The sequence below is a fragment of the Sapajus apella genome, unplaced genomic scaffold (assembly GCF_009761245.1).
Source record: "Sapajus apella isolate SASKATOON/1434 unplaced genomic scaffold, GSC_monkey_1.0 scaffold5, whole genome shotgun sequence".
Taxonomy (NCBI): domain Eukaryota; kingdom Metazoa; phylum Chordata; class Mammalia; order Primates; family Cebidae; genus Sapajus; species Sapajus apella.
In genome coordinates, this window is record NW_022436945.1 from 6,497,275 (window position 1) to 6,517,046 (window position 19,772).

The window sequence follows — 19,772 nt, forward strand, 5'->3', positions numbered from 1 at the left end:
GCCAAGACCACGCCATTGCACTCCAGCCTGGATAACAAAAGCTCCGCCCCAAAAAAAAAAAAAAAAAGAAAAATGAAGAAAGCACTAAATGTTAAAACATCCAGATAGAAAGTAAAACACAAAGCTTAGCCACAGCCAAGCTGCTTTCTGTGCCAGTGATGATGCCTGCACCCATACTACTAGGTTTCCTAATTACCTCTCTGCCTGCAGTTCCACAAAGCCATACCTTTGAAATAACACAGAAAAACAAATAACTAAATAACTAGCTCTGATGATTAGTGAGATATTGCAGCTGCAGGAGAAATCTCCCACATCTAACTTACCATCATATCATCATCCCTGATGTTTGTTTCTTCTTCCAGCCGAGATGAAGAGAAAACTGAATTGTGCTTCTAGTGTACAATCTTACCTAATTATGCCAGCTGATCACTTAAAAGTAATGTTTGCACACAGACTGGGAAGATGCTTACAAGAACCAGCTGGTTGATAAAGGCTATAAGTGAGGATTTGATTCCTTTTCAAAGAAGTGTTAACTATTTACATCTATTTATAAACAACACATCACAACACGAGTTACTGTGCAGCACTGCAAAGTGATACTCTCCTTAAATTCCACAGAGCCAGGCAAATTTATGAATAAAAATACTGCTCAACATGTAGAATGTGTGACACTACCATTCACCACTTTGGGATGTCCATTTGAGGGAAGGCAGACCACCGTCCTTTGGTTTTTAGACACAAAAGAAAAATTAGTAAGAGTTGTTGGGGGAGAGATCGTGTGCGTATGTGTGTGCACACGCACACACAAATGTGTTTTTACACAAAGCAGAATGGTACAAGTTAAACACCACTAGCTTTTGGACTTAGAAGACTTGAGTTAGAAAATTAATCGTACCACATGCCACCCGAATGCCTTGGCCAAGTTGCTTGATGAGCTGTTGGGATGGGTACATGAGATACTGCAAGTGAAATTCAGGGCACAAATGCTTTGTACAACCCAGAAAAACTGTAAATAATAAATGCCACATATTCAGTAGTACTGTGTGCTAAGACCTATCCAAACATTGTCTTATCTAATCCACGTAACAATCTTATGTAGTAGGTTTTATCATCCTCATTTTGTTTTTCACTTAAGTGCCTTTGTCCAAGAGGCAATGTGGAATGTGAACCTAAACCTGGGTGGTCTCAACTTTGTTTGAGTCCCAAAGTCCATGTTTGTAACTGCTAAACTCCCTAGTTCTACACACTCTCCTTACTGGCAAAGTTTAGGCATCTTTAATCCATCCAATTTCTGAAGAATTTACCCACAGCATGGGTGTTCACCCATGCTTTTAAAACTGAACGGGGATTTCCTTAACTCAGCACATGGTTATTGAGTGCCAACCATGTCCTGGCATGAGCCTGTGTGCTGGATAGGAAAGTGAACAAGACAGTGAGCATCTCAGCCTGCTTTAAGCCACATGAGGGAGAGGCACACAAAGAAAACATTATACTGTGATGTCATGCATGCTAATGGCACCGAAGTGGTAACTGGTATATGGTAGATGCATATGTGGGATAACAGGGAAGTATCTGAAATGCAGTGGTAGCTGAGATATTACCTAGGACATTTGAGGAAGGCAGCCTTCCTGGAAGAGGTGGCTAGAAAGAGAGCTCCTGAAGGATGAGGAGCTCACCTAGCAGATAATGTGGGAAGGACACCACAGGCAAAAGAGAGAGACCTGTTTCATAGAATAATGGCACCTGTTAACAACTTGGAATAATCAGCTCCAATTATTTCTATTATGAATCCTCCATGTGGCTCATAGATTCAAAATCTATAGGCCATTCACTGAGTGAAGAGATTAATCGGAAATTACAAATAATCGCCAAAATGGTAATTCTAAGACAGAAGCTAGGGTTTTCCAGGTGAGTGACCCAAGCGTGAGGAATACTTGAAGTCCCTAACTTTTCTCAGTGCATTGAATCCCCTAGGCAAGAGGGCACCTTAAATTCTATTGGCCACATCCAGTCTATAACTTATGTGGGTCTTTGCACGGCCACAAAACGGGGGTAAAGAAGAAGAGTGCTCATTCCTAAAGGAGACTCTAATGGGGAGATGGAGGGACCCACAATCATTGCACGTAAGTGATGCCACTCTTTTTTTTTTTTTTAACTGAGCCCAAGATTACAATGTTTCCAAGAGCCAAACCAGTCAAGAGGAGGGACTTCATGAAATGACATTAATTGTCCTCTCTAGCGAAACAGAAAAACATCCAGAGCCCAGCCTGGGAATTCTAGGCAATGCGCTTCACTCTCTGCTTCAGGAGGTTGTTATCAAACATAAGAATTAAATGATATATGAGATACAATATGTAGGCAAACTCGTTCCCATAGTGGTTCATAAACAGCAATTTTCATTTTCTCTAGGAAGCCTTAATATAATTAAAGCACTAATATGTAGTTTATTTATAAATCACCTATGAAACTAATTTTATATACACATGTCTATATATGTATAATACATCATATATATTCATTATATATTGTCATTATATATACTATTGTGTATGTATAAACCATTAACAACACTAATACTCATGTAGTTTAGTCCTAACGTTATATCTTTCTATCTAATCTACTTATGGATTATAGACTAGATAGAGAAATATTAATCTAATATGTAGAAAGAAGGTAAACATGATGGGTATAGATAGATAGATGGATAGAGGGATAGATAGGTTAAATAGCTAGATAGATGAGATAGCTGTAACATTGAGACGAAAACAATATTCAGATCATAATTGGAGAGGCTGATTTTAAATCACATAATTATCACAAAATGAAAGTCTTCAGAGCACATCTAGTCCTAATAGTTCAGCATCTATAACCTTCCGAGTCATCTTTATTTCAGTGTAAACAAAAGCAAAAGGACAGAAATGAAATTCAGTGTAAGAGATCCCGGCCATTTAAAACAAAGATGTAAACATTACAGTTTACCTGGGGCTCATCTGCATTTCCTATTTCCATCAACTGTAAATACTGAAACTTCTACCCCCAGAATATGAATATTCACCAGTAAACGAATGGACAGATTAAATTGCTATGCAAAAGACATTGTCTTTCTGGTGCATTGAAATTCTTTCTGTCTCACTCTGGTGAACAAGGCTCCTCCCGCAAAAGGTTTCATAAGATAGACAGAATACCTCAACAAGCGTTTCCAACAACTGCTAAACCTTAGCTCTAATGTACACCGTGAAAAGGGAAAATCCTCTTTCTAAGCCCATTTGTGATTTATTAGCTTATTCATTTGACTGCAAATGCTTGAGAAAATCTGCTCTTTTCAACAAGCTTAAACATTTGGGAAAGGCCAGAATAAAAAAATAGAAAAAAAAAAGGAAAATAAAGGAAAAAAATAATTGAAAAGCTATATTAAATGCAAATGGAAGGAGCTTAGTGAGGCATCAAGACTGACATTTGAACTGCAACAACTCAGCAGGTAATTCAAGATTGATTAAATACTAAACTAGGCTTGATTGGTGTAGAGGCTCAATCATAATCATGATTCAGAGGCAGGAACCTAGAGGAAGATTCCCCCGTGAGAACCTGAAGTCTCAAGAAAGTGCAAACCAGTTGCACAGAAAATTCTTATTTGCTGTTCATCATGACATCCTGCCACACTTAAAGGAGTGCTGGTAAAATGAAAACACCCCCATCACCAAGAAACAAGAATCCAGATCAGAAGTTATGCTTTATGGATATCTCCTTGAAGGCACTACCCGTCTCTCTCAGCAGCAGAGGAAGCAGCTCCACTCGGGGCAGCACTGCAGAGACAGAGGGAGGACAGTGTTGGAATAAGAGGCAATTCAGAGGGGCTGGATGCAGGTTGAGATTTCAAAAGGAGTGTGGAGCTATGCAAGATGAAAAAAATAAGTGCTAAGACGCATCTAAAAAGATGCTACTCAGTTTTTGCTCTTAAACATATTAAGAATTTTCCTACCATACTTGGAAAAGCTAAAAAACCCAAACAAAACAAAACAGGATGAGAGCAAGGATAACTGGTTAAGCAAAGACTACTACGATTCTGACACGCTTGGCAATAGGCTTTGCAAGGCTTTCAATGTACTTTATAAGATTTGCGAGGCAAGCTAGTGTCAAAAAGGCCTTATTTTGGAAAAACAGAAATATATATACGTGTGTGTGTGTGTGATGTGGAATGTGAATAGATTAAGAGAATTCTCGTCTATATGCAGTCCAATATATGCATTTTGCCAGAACTTGCAAGATCAACATGACTTGCTTTTCTTATTTCAAAAGTTTGCACATATGTCTATGCTTTGACAACTGGATGGGTGAAAAGTACCAAGCAGGATCACAAAGATTCATGGAAAAGCCTCAGAGTGACCAGCACCTGAGCCCTAGCGAGATGACACACTGGTTGTTCTAGTCCTCCAAATCCTTTTATGGTTTTGTATCCTCTTACCTCCTAACTGCAGAAAGGAGCAGCTGGTTTTCTCCTCTTTGACTCTCGGTTGCTGCCACTTTTGGACTTCCTGTCTCTTTCTGAAATCTTTCTCTCATTCCACCTCCCACTTCCACCAAACCATTTCCTTCCCTTCCAGTCCCAAAGTTGCATTTCCTCCCCTTGCCGCGATGCTTCCATCCGCTCTCCTCCCTCTCCAATCCTCTCATTCTAGGAGCTCCACCTCAGTTCTTACAAACGCTCTTTATGCCATCTGTTAGTAGGATGTAAGCGACAAGCCATCATCTTGGGCTAAAATAATACTCAAACTTGTAATCAAACATTCAAGGCCCGCCTCCACCTGGTGCCCAGCCAGATTCATGTATCAATACATTCCTACATTCCTTTACTCAAGTGAAGCTGATGTACCCTGTTTTTTTCTCTGGCCCCTACCCTTCCTTCTCTGCCTTTGCTTACACTGTTCTCCTAATCTCAAATACATTTCCTTCCACCTTCTCCAGTGTGCTTTTCTGGATACCTCTAGGTAGGAAAGTCACCTGCTTTTGGCCCATATTCCGTAACTTCTCCTCTTGAAGGTGTGATCGTGTGTCTGTATTGGAGTACAGAGTCCACGGGCACGGTTTTGTCAGTGCTAGATTACAAAATATTTAACAGCAGAATCCCCTGTAAGTTTTTGTTGTCTCTCTCTCACAGTTTGGACACATATCATGTGATAAATTTTGGGAGATAGTACAGTGATAAAGGAAAGAGCAAGCCTAGAAACCTCCATTTTAGAATTATAGCAAGACCACATGCACTTTTTAAAAAAATCCTATCTGAAATGACAGAGAAGTAACAGAAAAGGTGTGACTTAGGGGCCAAAGGGAATGGAATATGTAAAATGAGTGAGACCATTCAATGAATTCTTGAAAGATGGAAATTGAATGGAGAAATACTCAAATCTTTATTAAAAGTGGAGACAACTGAAACATGGCACCCTGCAGCAAAGAATACCAAAGAAAAGTGAGCCAGTTTCTACTACATAACCCCCAAAAGGCTCAGAACTTGGATGCGTGGCTGAAGAAGATGGGTGAATCACGCAATTGGTAACTGGGGTTCTCTTAAGAGCATTTATAAGCCCAGGTGAGAGCATTTACATGCCCTGCCCACTGTCCTCCTCCATCACTGGAACTCCTAACTACTTCCTTACTCATGCTAAGCAGGGTGTTAGTAAGTTGTTGTCTGGAGAAATGAAAAGGATCCAGGAAGAAAGAACTCTAGGAATTGTCACAGGGGTGATTCCAGTGAACATGTCCGCTGGCTACCCAGTCAAAAAGTGGTGAGATCCACTAGGCAAAGATTCATCACCCTGAGAGCTTGTACGTAGCTTTTAGCACCACATGTTTAAGGGGACCACCAGGAATACCCAGAATTTGGCAAAGTTCTCAATATGGAACAGAGAAACTGACACAAATAAACAGGGAGAAAAAAACAAATGAATGAAAGAGACAATACAGAAAGCAGAACAAAACTTCTATTTGAAAGCACAGTTTAATTTTTAAAACCATGTGTATATATTCTGCTTTGATTAAATATGTATTAATGTAAAAATAGGCTACATTATTAAAAGAATAGATCTGGGTTTGAAACATGATTTCCATGGTTAAAACCTTCGTGTGTTATAAAAAAGTAATTCAATCTCCTTGACCTCAGATTTTACATCTACAAAATTACCACGGTAATATACTAACTCCTGGGGTTGTTTTCAGAAATAAAAGGAGGTGATGTCACACAGTGTGTATGTTCTGTGCTAAATAAATGACTTAGGAATTTTTTATGACCAGTACTTCTCATCATTTTTTGAAGTGGCAGATGCCTTGGATAACTAGATGAAGTTCCTCTCACTAGAAAAACACATACACATATTGATATGGTTTGGCTCTATGTCACCACCCAAATCTCACCTCCAATTATAATCCCCAGGTGTTGAGGGAGGGACCTGGTGGGAGATGGTTGGATCATGTGGGTGGTTTCCCTCATCCTGTTCTCGTGATAGTGAGTGAGCTCTCAGGAGATATGATGGTTTTATAAGGGGCTCTTCTGCCTTCACTCACTCACATTCTCTCCTGATGCCTGCTGAAGAAGGTGCCTGCTACTCCTTCCATCATGATTCTGTTTCCTGAGGCCTCCCTAGCCATGTGGAACTGTGAGTCAATTACACCTCTTTTGTTTGTAAATTACCCAGTCTCAGGTAGTATCTTTAGAGCAGTGTGAGAACAGACTAATACACATATGTATGGAGGAGTGATATTCACATAATTCCCAAGGCATGTCAGATTCTCTGAAGCACAAGTGAAACTTGTCCAGCAAAATAACTGATCTACAAGAAGTCATTAAGGGCAGCATATTCATTCTGGTTTCTTCTAAATCAACTACAATGGTCAGGAAAAAAAGGCAGCTCAGTGAATGGAGTAAGAACTGTATCTAATTCTGCCTGTGCTAAATGGAGGTGATTCTGCACGAATAACAGCAGAAGAGTCACCTGACCTGAGGAGGTCCAAGGAGTGTCATTTCATTTGGTTCATGAAAGGAAGATGGCTGATCCAATTAGCCTGTGCTGACCTTAGGCCTGATGATGCTTTAAATTTTGTAAGCCTGGAGGGTTGAGAATAAGGGCTCCTGATGGTTCCAGCAGAAATAGAACCTAGAAGACACTGTTTTCTTCTGCAAAATGATGTGCGGATCTCATGGAAATGCTGAGCTGCCTTTTCTCAGAAAGAGCTGACTGTGTCCATGGAATCTATTACTGAGAAATCAAGCATTCATTGCACCTCTAGGCAATGGGGTTGAACAAAAAGGTGCAGAACTCATAGTCAGACTGACCTGGATTTAGATCTCTGCTCCATGACTTCTAAACTGCATGACCTTGGACAACTCAGCTCTCTGAGCTTTTGTTTTTTTCTATTTTAAGTACAAAGGCCATAAGAGAAGACTGAACTTCTTTTAGGGGTATAGGACAAGCAGCGAGGAGTTGGAATGGCTGGAGTAGAGTGAGGAAGAGCAACACAGTGATAAAGTAAGAGGAAGAGTGAGCCGGGTCACATAGATCTCACAGCAAAGTTTTAGGTTTTCTTTTGAGTAATATGAAAAGCCATCGGAGGGTTTTGAAGAGAAGAGAGAGACATGATCTGACCTACATTTTCAAAAGCTTACTCTGTCTATTGTGTGGAAGCAGAAGCAAGAAGTTCCCGTGGTGGTTGTTGTAGCCATCCTGGGACCGAAGGTTGTGGCTTAGAAGAAAGCTGTGGTAGTGATGGTGCTGATGACAAGAGGGGTCAGATTCAGGATGTCCAAGGAGGATTCCTAAATGAAAGAACAACTGAGGCATCCAAGTAACTGAGGACAACTTCATAAAAAGGATGTGGCTTATGCTAAGAACAACACCACAGAGCAAAAGTGCTAGTTGTTCTCTTTTTTTCTCAGTAATTGGACACTTGGATTTTAATTGAGCACATGACTGTCCAGACATGTCTCCCTGGAAACTAAGTGTGACCATGTAACCAAGCATTAGCCAATGGGGTGTCAGGAGAAGTAGTGGGTCCATCTAGTGGGAGCTGTAATTAAAGTGAAGAGACACATCCCTTTCTTTTTTTTCTGTGCGCTAATATGGGCATGACCAGGGCTGGAACTGCAATTCTGGGCTCTGGAGTGCAACCTATACATTGAGACTAGCAGCAATCAGGAAAGAAGACTTTGTACCTGCTGATCCTGGCGCATCTATAAAAGCCCTGGACTGCCTGATTTCATAATAAAACTTCCCAACAAAACTTGTTTAAAACAATTATTTGGGGTATTTGGTTACTCACAGCTGAACATAATCCCAACTAAATCAAAAGATAATAAAATAATTACTATTACTACATTCATTACATGTTTGCTCTGTTCTGGGTATTGCGGAAGGCACTTTACACATATCATGTTCTTTAATCTTCAGTACCCCAAGAGGAAAATATTCGTATTAACACCATTTTACAGATAACAGAGCTGGTGCCATGGGAGGCCAAATAACTTGTCCAAGATCTTGACTAGCTTGTAATTAGCAGAGTTAGGGTAGCTAAAATTTGACAAATAGGAGAAAAGGGAGAGGATATACCGATGAAACTATAGAAAAAGGAAAATACTTTTGATAGTGTTATCTGGCAGCGTTGCATTTGACCTCTTCTGTTGACATTAAAATACAAAAAATTTGGTTTATATTCCTTAAATTGAATTCACTTTTTAAGTGTAATACTTTTTAGAGAAAACATTTCTGAATTTGGTATATTCTAAGCACATTGACACTAACTCTACCTCATCAGTGTAACTTCAAATTTCATAATGAAACAAAATTGCACAGCCTAAATCTTGAAGTTGATTAGACGAGAGATCAGTAACTGGCTTAGAATTTTTGAGCTGCATGTTAACAACCTACCCATAAGGCTCTGAGAAAGACTACTGCCCCGATTAGGATCATCAGACTTAAGGGACCTCTGTAAGTACTAAGTACCACCAGTAATACTGATACATGGGGAAAGGGGACACAGGACATAGGAACTACCTGGGGTTGAAATTAGAAACTTCTCACATTCCTAGAATGCAAAACTGCAAGACCGTTTGAACAATTTTGAAAAATCCTATAACTTGAGGCACTCAGAATAACTTAATATTTACTGAGTGGCTAACATATAACACAAGCTCATATGTATATTCCTGTTTTGCTCACAAGGAAACAAATAGTAATGAAGTCCTTGCCCCTTCCAATGCTCTACTGTTGAACAAAAATAAATACTTATTCACTAAAAAAAACACACTTTTATTTCAATCTTGGGGCATAATAGAGTCTAAAAGAAATCAAATATGCTTACCCAACTGTAACTAGAAAAGCTAGGGCTGTATAATGTTCAGGCCAGAAAGATAGTCTAGAAAATTCACTGAAATTCATGAAAGGGAAGAGTCTAGTCATAAAAGAGTTCAAGAGGAGACCTTTCTTGTAACTTATCTTCAGTAGCCATTTCTCAACGTTGGTGTCACTAAGAAGTATGTACACACGTGATGTTACAGCACAAAAACAGAAGAAACAGCTTTCTTTTGCTCAACTTTTATTCCTTCTTTCTTTGTATACTTATGGAGTGTCTGGTGTCTTTTCTTGCAATATCTCCTTTAATACGAACAATATGATCCGGTCCCACCAGCTTCACTTTCCACCAATCTTTTCCTCGTTTTCTATTACTCATTCTGTTCCAGCTCCACAGCCCTTTGCTGCTCCCCCAAGCACATGTCCACCCCTAGATCTTTGTACTTGCTCTCTCACACCCTGTAAGTCTCCTACCCAAATGTCCATGGTTCACTCTCTTACTTCATTTGAGTCTCTGCTCAAATGCCATCTTTCCAGAGAAATCCTTTCTGGCCATTTTCTCTGCAGTATTAGCCCCTTAGCTTAATATATTTCTCACCATGGCACTTACTTCTTCTTGACACTCTATTATGTGTCACTTGTTTATTTACTAGTGTTCTGCCTCCTCTGCAAAGGAGGGCTTATTGTCTGTTTTGTTGACTGATGTCCAGGGCTTGACTCAATGCTTGATCCACCTTTAGGACTTATAAATAAATTGCTGTATAAGTGAATAAACTTTGCAAGAGGACACAAGCTTAAGCATTTGGTCTGCAATATTCTTTGGGAAAAATGAATGAACTGTCAAACTTTCACAATCAGGATTTCTAGATTCTCTTGAAAAATCAGATCTGACATGACCATGCCATCACACCTATGTGGCGTGATTGAGGGAGGGCAAAACAGGGGTTTTCCCCTTTACAAAGGGCCTATGTTCTGCAGTTTGGGACAGAATCCCATCAGTGACAGTCTTCACCCCTATGAGCCTGTGACTCCTATAGGTGCGAGCTTTAGAAGATAGACATCAAGAAGGAAAGGGTGTGTCTTCTTCACTATTGTCCTCCCAGCATCCTTTTACATAGTAACTGGCACTTGGAATTATTGGTTGAACAATAGGTGAATTTATTATCCCTGCATTCCAGATGAGGAAACTGAAATTCATAGAGGAAATACCTTGTCTCAAATCGCAAAGCTGTACGTGGTGCAGACTGCTTAATCCCAGTGGCTTGGTTCTTATGACACATAGACAATGAAGGAATTGCTAGTTACAGACATCGCTTACATTTAAGAGTAGATGCCTTAATTTCTTAAATCAAGGTAATATTTTTGTGCCATAAAATGCATAAGTCTCATGTTTACAATTTGAGTTTTGAAATACCTGTTTGCCCTTGTAACCACTAATCTTAGGGAAATGCGAACATTTCCTAGAAAATCTTCTTGGGCTCCTTGACAGTCAATGTTATCCCCACATCCCAAACACAGGGAGCCTGTTCTGGCCAATTGCCACACATTAGATGGACTTGCCTGTTCTTGAAGTCATGTAAATGGAATGATTACTATTTACTCTTTGTTTGAGCATCCATTTTGTAACAACATTTTTGCAAGTCTCCGTGCTATTGCATGCAACAGTCATTCATTTGCTTTTATTGCTGAGTGCTGTGTAATTGTATGTACAGACACAAATCGTTCATCCATTTTCCTGCCATGGTTTCTGACTATTTTTTCCAAGCTGTTATAAATATTCTTGTATAAGTCTTTCTGTAGATATAAGTTTTAATTTCTCTTAGGTAAATACCTAAAAATAGTATTGCTAGGTCATAAGTTTACAAGAAACAGCCAAAGAATTTTAAAAGTGGCTTTACTATTTTATATTCTCATCATCTATCAAAGAGAGGCCTAATTGCTCTATATCTTCAGCAATATTTGCTGTTGTCAATCTCTACAATTTTAGTCATTTGATAGATGTGATGTTTTGTTTTGAGGTGAGTCAAAAGATACACTCATTTTTCAGAGGTAGGAACTCTCCTTCCAGCTCTATCAGGTAGAGCTCAACTTCACATTTATATTATCTGTGCTCTAGTGATGCGCAAATGGTAGGCACAAATGATTTGGAAGGAAAAATATAGCAGAGGTAAAAGGGGGGGTATTTTACAAATGGGGAGCAATGCTGGAAGGAGGGAAGGCTCTGAGAGTAGGGAAGACATTGGCCTCTGTCTGAGCAGTGAGAACTGCCAGTGTGCATTAGAGATCAAAAGCAAATTGCAACAGTTTAGGCAAGATAAACCCCAAATTTGGAGAGCTTTGACTTGTAGGTAGAGGAGGTAAATTTGCCCAATTGGAAAATGGAAACCTATGGACTTCCTGAGGATCTGGGACTAACTGAGATGTCCATATGATTTCAGACTCAGCCATCCTCAGAACCCTGCTTGTTCTCCCATTATCCAAGTTCATCCTCCCAGCCAAATTTTTAATCAGTGCAAATGAAGTTCTAGATCTGAGTCCCACAGCTCAATAATTTGAGATTCCTCAAATGTTGAGTATGAGGCCATAGTGGAATGAAAAGCCCCCTCTCTCTTTGAGAATGACCAATAAGCTTTGGTTCACATCATGGGTGCATTTATACATACAGCCATTATCTTTGGAAAATGAATGTTCTTTTCTATTGATTGAATCTCACAGTGAAGTAATGGACAGACAGTGGTGTGTTAAAGCCAGCGCATGTGAGCCCAGTTTGTGCATTTCTATTGTGTTGCTAGCTTAAAATCATCCTTACTGGGAGTATTCACTCCACAGAAATTAGGAAATACTACAAGTCAGGACTTTTACCCCACCACTCCTAGATTTCATCTAGTTACCAACGCTGTGCTCAGAGTTTTACACACATGGAATTATTGAATCCTTAAAACAGTATTTCTGCTTTAACGATGAGGTCACTGAGGCTCATAAAATTTAAATAATCACACACTAAAAGTGGCATTGCCAGATTCTGAACTTTAGCACTTTTTATAACCAAAGCCCAGATACTTTTCACTTTGTAGGAAGATCTAATTAAAATCTCTAGAATTTAATTCTGTAGATTTTAAACGGTCATTCGTATTACACACAGAGCTGCTACATAACCATTATCTACTTGACGCAATTCTATATTTCATCTTCTGTTTCCAAAATGGTTGCTAGCCCAGGTCTGTGTAGACCCTGAATGCAAAATAGAGAGAAAAACAGTTCATGAAATTATTCAGTTCCGTGTTTATATGAACACCTAAGATATTTAGACATTTTGATCTTAAGCCATGAGTTTTCTCACAACACAAAATTTTTCTGACATGGACATGACTGTTTACTCTCTGTATGACCTTAGGCAACTTAACTAACTTCAGAATATTTGGAATAAATGACATCTACCTTGGAGAACTACCATATGTATTTAATGAAATAGCATATGTGAAGCATCAACTTCCATACTAGACACATACTAGGTACTAAATAAATAAAACAATAAATTACTATTTAGGTCAGGGTCAGTGGTTGATTGTCACGGTAATGATCAACAAAGAATCATGCCTCTTATATTCATGCCTTGGCATAGTGTCTCCCCATGTTGACTCGAAACCTGGCTACGTAACTTCCTCTGTTGAATGTTAGAGTCTATTGAATGTTAGAAAACAGGTTGAAAGTAGAGACTTAAAAGTCACTTGCACGCTAGGATTGCTTTCTGGCTCTGCATGAAAAAGCCTGGGCTAACCTGTGAGAGACACACAACCCAACCAACACCCAACACTCACTGCTAGACACGTGCATAAGGCCCCCTTCAACGGTCCAGCCCACATTGCCAGATAACTGCAGTCGTGTGAGTGATCCCAGGTTAGACTGACAGAAGGACTACCCACCTTAGTGCAGTCAAATTTACTAATGTACCGTATTACAAACAAATAAAATGGTGGTTGTATAAAGGAGTAAACTTTGGTATGATATGTTAGGCAGGAGAGTGTCTTTTATATTTGAACTTTTTAGCGTGCTAGCTCACATATGGAAGGCACTTGGTGCACATTCACTGAATTCTGTAAAAAGTATAAAACTTGTACATGAGATGGTGATATCGCTGAAGGCAGGGACTAGGCTTTATATTTTCATGGCATCTCACACAGTTTGAATACAGAGAAAGTGCAAAATAAGGCTTTTGGCAGTCATGAAAACTTGACTTGATTTGCACTGAAAGAAAATCAAAGCCCTGTTTGTACGAGCAGCAAAGATATTTAGGCATCTTCTTGAGCCATGAGTTTTTTCACAACATGGAATTTTTCCTACATGGAAATATACGAGTTCAACTTTTCATTGAAAGGCACTTTCCATCTCCTACGCTATGAGAGGTTGACCTTCTCCCTAATTAGGAGAAATTAAAAATGGTGATCAGCAAGCAACAGATGCAGAGACTCAAACTAATCTGCCTTTCATTCTTCCAGGCTTGCTACCTCAAATCCCTTGGCATGTGACCATGAGGGCACCTTTCCCCATAGTTGTATTGACATTTCTGTGGCTCCACATCTGGAAAGGCGACTTTTAAACTTTAGTTCACAAGCTCACTTGTGGCTCCCTCTTGGCCTTTAAAGACACAAATACATGTCTTTGAAACCTACAGCTAAGAGTTTTGGGCCAAGGTATAGGAAGTACTATTGGGATGCTAGCGTGTTTCTTCTTGTCATGTACTTAAAGAAGGACACCCAGAGTGCACTGTCACTCTCTGGAGAACACATTGGAAGAAGTACCTTGCTTTGGAGCTCCCAACACACACTGAGGTCACAAACTTGGCTCAGCCATTTCTCTGCCTGACAAAGTAGGTAACTTACAGTGTTAGGAAAAAGACATTAATCTGTTTTCCATTAATGCTAATAAATGATTCAGCCTTCCATGCACTGAATAAAAAGAATAAAAAGCAAAAAGCATGGTTCCATGCAGTTTGGAAGAACTTACTCTAAAATGCACAATAGGCATAGTCATATCAGTGATTTAACTTCAAGAGACTTCATTTTCCTTTGTTTTTTAAGCTTTCTATCCTAGGATTAATGAGAAATTAAAGTTTTGCTCTGTGTTAGTGAGAAAGTCTCACAAAAGAGCAGACCAGCTTCCCAAACATACTCTACAGGAGCAGTACTGCAAAAGTGCTGCACCAACAAAGAAAGACAAAGAAAGGAGAGGGGAATGAAAGTGTTTTTTAGTTCTTTGTATTCTAGACACTTAATATACATGCTTATATTTCAGCAAAACCATGAGCAAGCATATTAGTTCATTTAGTGCTGTTCTAAAAGAATACCTAAGACTGTGTTTTTTTTATAAAGAAAAAGGTTTACTTGGCTCATAATTCTTCTGGCTAGAAGATTGGACATCTGGTGAAAACCTCAGGCTGCTTCCATTCATGGTGGAAGGCCAAGGAGATCTGACATGTGCAGAGATCACTTGGTGAGAGAGGAAGCAAGAGCAAGGAGTAGGACATGCCAGGCTCTTTTCAACAACCAGTTCTTGTGGGAACTAACAGAGTGACAACTCACTAACACCCCAGCCCTCAGGGACAGCATTAATCTGTTCCTGAGGGTTCTACCTCCATAGCTCAAACACCTTCCATTAGACTTCACCTCCAACACTGGGAAACAAATTTCAACTTGAGATTTGAAGGACACAAACTCAAACTATAACACCCAGTTTGATGGGGATGATCCTTATTCTACACGAGAAAACTGAGGCTCAGAAAGTTAGGTAATTTTCCCAAGTTAAGTAACCTGTCAAGTAATCTGTCAAGAGTTAAGGAATTTGCCCCAGCTCAGTAGGGATGGGCAGCTAATTAATGGTAGAACAGTGATCTGAAACTACCCCAGCCTGAGTTCCATGTACGATGTCTTAAACCAAAAAACATACTATTATTTAGAGATACCAACATGTCAGGCACTGTGCCATGACCTTCACATCCATTTTCTTATATAAGCTCTGAGGAAACTATAGCCTTTGATTTGTAGATGAGGAAACTGCTCTGAGTCTGAATCCAAGTCTTCATAAACAGGTCTATGAATAATACACACACACACACACACACACACACACACACACACACACACACATGCTTTTGAGGCCTATCTAAAGTGGCCAACATTTTCATGAAATGCACTAAATCTCTTTGGCTGAAAGGAACCTGAAGGTCTTCTAAATCTTTTGCATGCTAGTAGTAAATACGCACCATGACTAAAGCTCTCCTCAGTTTATAAAGCACTTACGGTACCATCTGTTTTAACTTTCCCAACAATCCTCTCAGAAAGGAAATATAATCACTTCACAGACAAAGAGCTAAGGACCTAAGAAGTTGAGTAATTTGCTCAACTATCAACTCTGATTGATTTACCAGACAAAAATGGCAAAGTTAAGCATTGAGCCCAGCAGTCAGCACCAGTGATAAACTTGACACCCATGTCTAGAGTTCAGATGGAAATGACTTTAAGTGACAAATAGTAACATAAATGTATGCATGTGCACTATCACAACTACGTTTTATATATATATACACACACACATATACATATGTGTATACATATGTACATATACATGTGTATATATACATGTGTATATGTATATATATATATATATATATAAAACAATCTTTTATCAATGAACCTAATCACAGATACACACCAATAATTTCCATGTCTTCTTTTCCAGCCACTGACCATCTATTCAAGAAGCTATGACAGAGGAAAATCCACAGAAGGTCAACAATGGGAAGAGGAAAAGGTGAAAGAGGGAAGACTGTAACTGCCATGTGGCTTTAACAGCATATCTAGAGTACAGAGGTTGTCTGGGATCATTTGACAGGACAGCTCGGTGGCTAGCTATGGACTCTGGAGTCCAACAGACTTGGGTTTAAATCTTGGCTCAGTCCCTTGTCAACAAGTTGTGACCTTGGATGACTTATTTAGAATCTCTTGGTCTCAAACAAAGATGCTTAAGTCACAAAGACTATCAAATGTATTATAGCACTTGATGTGTTATTTTCATAACACACACAAGGTGCTCAGAAAACAATAGATCTCAATATGATATATCGTTCAGTCTTTTGTCCAAGAGTGGGCAGAGAGATCTCTTTCACTGCCTGCAATAACAGGGGTGATGCCCCATTCTGGTTCATGGCTTCCTGGTCCAACCTAGAGGAGACCCTACAAGGAAAGAATTGCCACCAGTCACATATCTTCGATTAAGAACATCAAAGAGGATTTGCTTGATTGCAGCAGTGTTTCCTCCGTCTCTGCATGCACATTCAAACCCAAGATTCATGAGATAGACCACATCTCACGCAAACTCATAACCTGTAAAATTGTGTTTTGATTGGGTACACCACATATGCCTGGCCTTATCTACCCAAGTCCCTAAGGAAAATTATAGAATACTATTTTTTTTTCTCAGCCTCTGTAGAAAAAGATTCAGTTATTACATTTTTTAAAATTCAGGGCAGGCATAACCATAGCCAGCCTTGACATTTCTGAACAGACCCGAATTTCCAGGGAAAGCATAGCTAACACAACCAGTATACAAAGGTCTGTTTTAGCGCACAGAAAATGTGAGTGGATTCACAATACCCCAGAACAATGAATATTTTCCCTTGCATATCTGAAACAGATGAACCAAATATTTAAATTAGATGATGACACGGTTTATTCAAAATTTCCCACCTGGTAAAACCACTTTTTGAATGGCATTATACATCATATGTGCACCTAGTAAACAGGTGTTTGATAATCCTTTAGAAGGTATCACATGTGAGTAAGATTCTAATTCTCACAGTTACCTTCAAATAAGAATATTACTTTTCATCTCGAAGGCGACCAACACACAGAAAGATAGCAAACACAAACACCTTGTGCACTTTTTTTCTAACCTCGATTTATCAAGGACTTTTCTCCCCTTTTCTCCTGCTTTGAGATAGGGTGGAATATGTGCAAAATGTTTTCTGAACACTAAAGCCCTAGACAAATATCGGTTGTTGTGCTGGAAAATAAATTATACATGTACGTTAGACTCAAACAACTACAAAAACTTTAGAGTTGGGAGGAAACCAGGAGGTCATAGAGTCCAACCTACCATTTTCAAATAGGCCCCTACAAATGAAAAACAGATGACATTTTAAACAGACCATTTTCAAATGAAATCTCAAATGCATATGATGCAACCTAACATACCATACACTCTTAGAACACAAAGCTCCTCCCCAGTTTCTTCAAGAGGCCATCAAGACCCTCATGGAATTTATATATTCATCCTAGAAGTCTATAAAGGTGTATTGCTGGGTACCTCTTGGGGAACTCATCTATTTTCATGGCTTTGGTGAGCGCATTTTAAAGTTAAAATCCTTCCACATGCTTTTAAGAGTCACCTTTGTAATTCTACTCCACACATTATTTTTTACTGAGTCAACAGATATAAAGCATAATAAAGCAACCAAAGCCCGGACTTCCAATTGCTGGTTGGGAATTTAAACCTTTGCCTGCTAAATACCTCCAAAGTGCAAATTATCGTGGTTTCCTGACCTTGAAGGGGTTTGTTCAATGAAAGGAAAAAGTTAAGAAAAATCACGCAATGGTGGGACTGAGAGTATCAGAGAGAGAAAGGGAGAAAGAGCAAAGAGAACTCAGTCTAGCAGAAGAAACTAATTTATAAAATAAACCTTATTCAGTACACTTTTCTGTCAACTAAGAAAAAAATCCATGTTCTAAACAGTTATATAAAATATATAAATGAGCTAATTTACATGTATATACTTCAACAAAAATGTGCTTTAAATTATTTAATTATACACATTTATTAAGGCACTCAAAAATACTCTGAATACACCCCATGACTGATCTTTGAATGGAAATTTAAAATTTACAAAACACTTTCACAAGCATCGTCACATGTGACTTGTTCCATAGCAGCCTTCGGACAGTGGATAGGGTTAGGATCTCCATCTTACCAACAAGGCGTAGAGCTTGAGCTCTGGAGACCAGTGTTTGGATCCACATTTTTAAAGCCAGAGCAATTTATCTTTCTAAAGGAGTAATTTGCACAGGAAAGAGGTCAGACTATGAAATTGGTATTTCCGGGTTTGATCCAAGCTCTACAATCCTCAATGCCCCATTTTCCCAACTTGTGATATACGGCTAGCGTGAGGATTTGTGAGAATTACATGAGTAAATGTATATGAAGCTCAAAAAGCCTAACACAAAGGGAATTTACTGAAAGGTGACACTATTATTATTTTACTTGAACAGAAAGAAAATATTGCAAAGGCAATATTGCCAAGAAAAAAAAGAAAGTCTCATCACACAGCCTTTCTTTTTTTTGTAGTTTTTCCTTTCCTTATTGTTAGCATAATTGCAATCATTCAGTATATACAAATCTGAACTCCACGGTATTTACTTAATACAGCATGAACACTTTTCTTGTTCAATATCTATGTCCAGTAAATTTATCATAAGTAATCATTTCCTTAGTTTTTACGCAGTAAGATTATTTTCAATTTTAGTGTTAAAAATAACATTATAATACATGTCTTTGGAAAGTTAGCATTTTCCACATACTGGATTATTTCCACAAAGGCATTTTCTCTGTGTATGCTTCTTAAGGGGAGGAAGCATGTCGTTTTCTTCACTGTTGAGTCTCCAAAGACTAGCACCCGGTCTGACAAAAAACAGTTGTAAATGAGTGAATAAGTGAATGAAAGAATGAATGAAGCACTTTAACAGCTTCTTTAACGTTAAATATTGAATGTAAATGTATACATAGTTTATCACCAAGTGCTAAAATTGAGATATTTTAATCCTATACATTATTAAAGGCATTATCGAACATCATAAAAACAGGGTGCCATTTTGTAAAATATGCTATTTTACAAATTTGTATTTCTTTAAAAACCAAAGAGATTGCTTTCTCTATCAGGATCAGTCAGACAGGCATGGTGGCTGACACTGGTAATCCCAACACTTTGGGAGGCCAAAATGGGAGGATGGGTTGAGCTCAGCAGTTTGAGACCAGCCTGGGTAACAACAAGACCCCATCTCTACAAAAAATAAAAAAATTAGCTGGGCATGGTGGCACATACCTATATTCTCGGCTACTTGGGAGTCTAAGTGGGAGGATGGCATAAGCCCAGAATGTCAAGGCCAGAGGCCCCGCCACCGCACTCCAGCCTGGGAAACAGAGACATACCCTGTCTCCAAAAAAAAAGGAGCAATGGTGAGTCACCAAGCAACAGCTGTAGAAGTAAAAACTAAATACCTCTCTTCTCCCCCACTTCTCTGGGTGCTTCATTTCAAATTCCTTGGCCAATGACCTCCCTTTACTAAAGCTTTATTTACATTTCTGCAGTTCCACATCTGGAAAAGGAAC

General features: G+C 39.0%; 1 protein-coding gene and 1 long non-coding RNA gene across 14 annotated transcripts in view; one reads left to right on the top strand and one right to left on the bottom strand.

Annotated features, from left to right (window-relative positions):
- LDB2 (LIM domain binding 2) overlaps nt 1-19,772 on the bottom strand; it is a 392,642-nt gene that overhangs the window by 320,007 nt on the left and 52,863 nt on the right. The gene's annotated exons all lie outside the window — the stretch shown is intronic.
- LOC116547034 lies at nt 6,316-12,163 on the top strand. Its single transcript, XR_004266919.1, has 3 exons — nt 6,316-6,335; nt 11,334-11,335; nt 11,452-12,163. It is a non-coding gene; the product is annotated as an uncharacterized LOC116547034 (long non-coding RNA).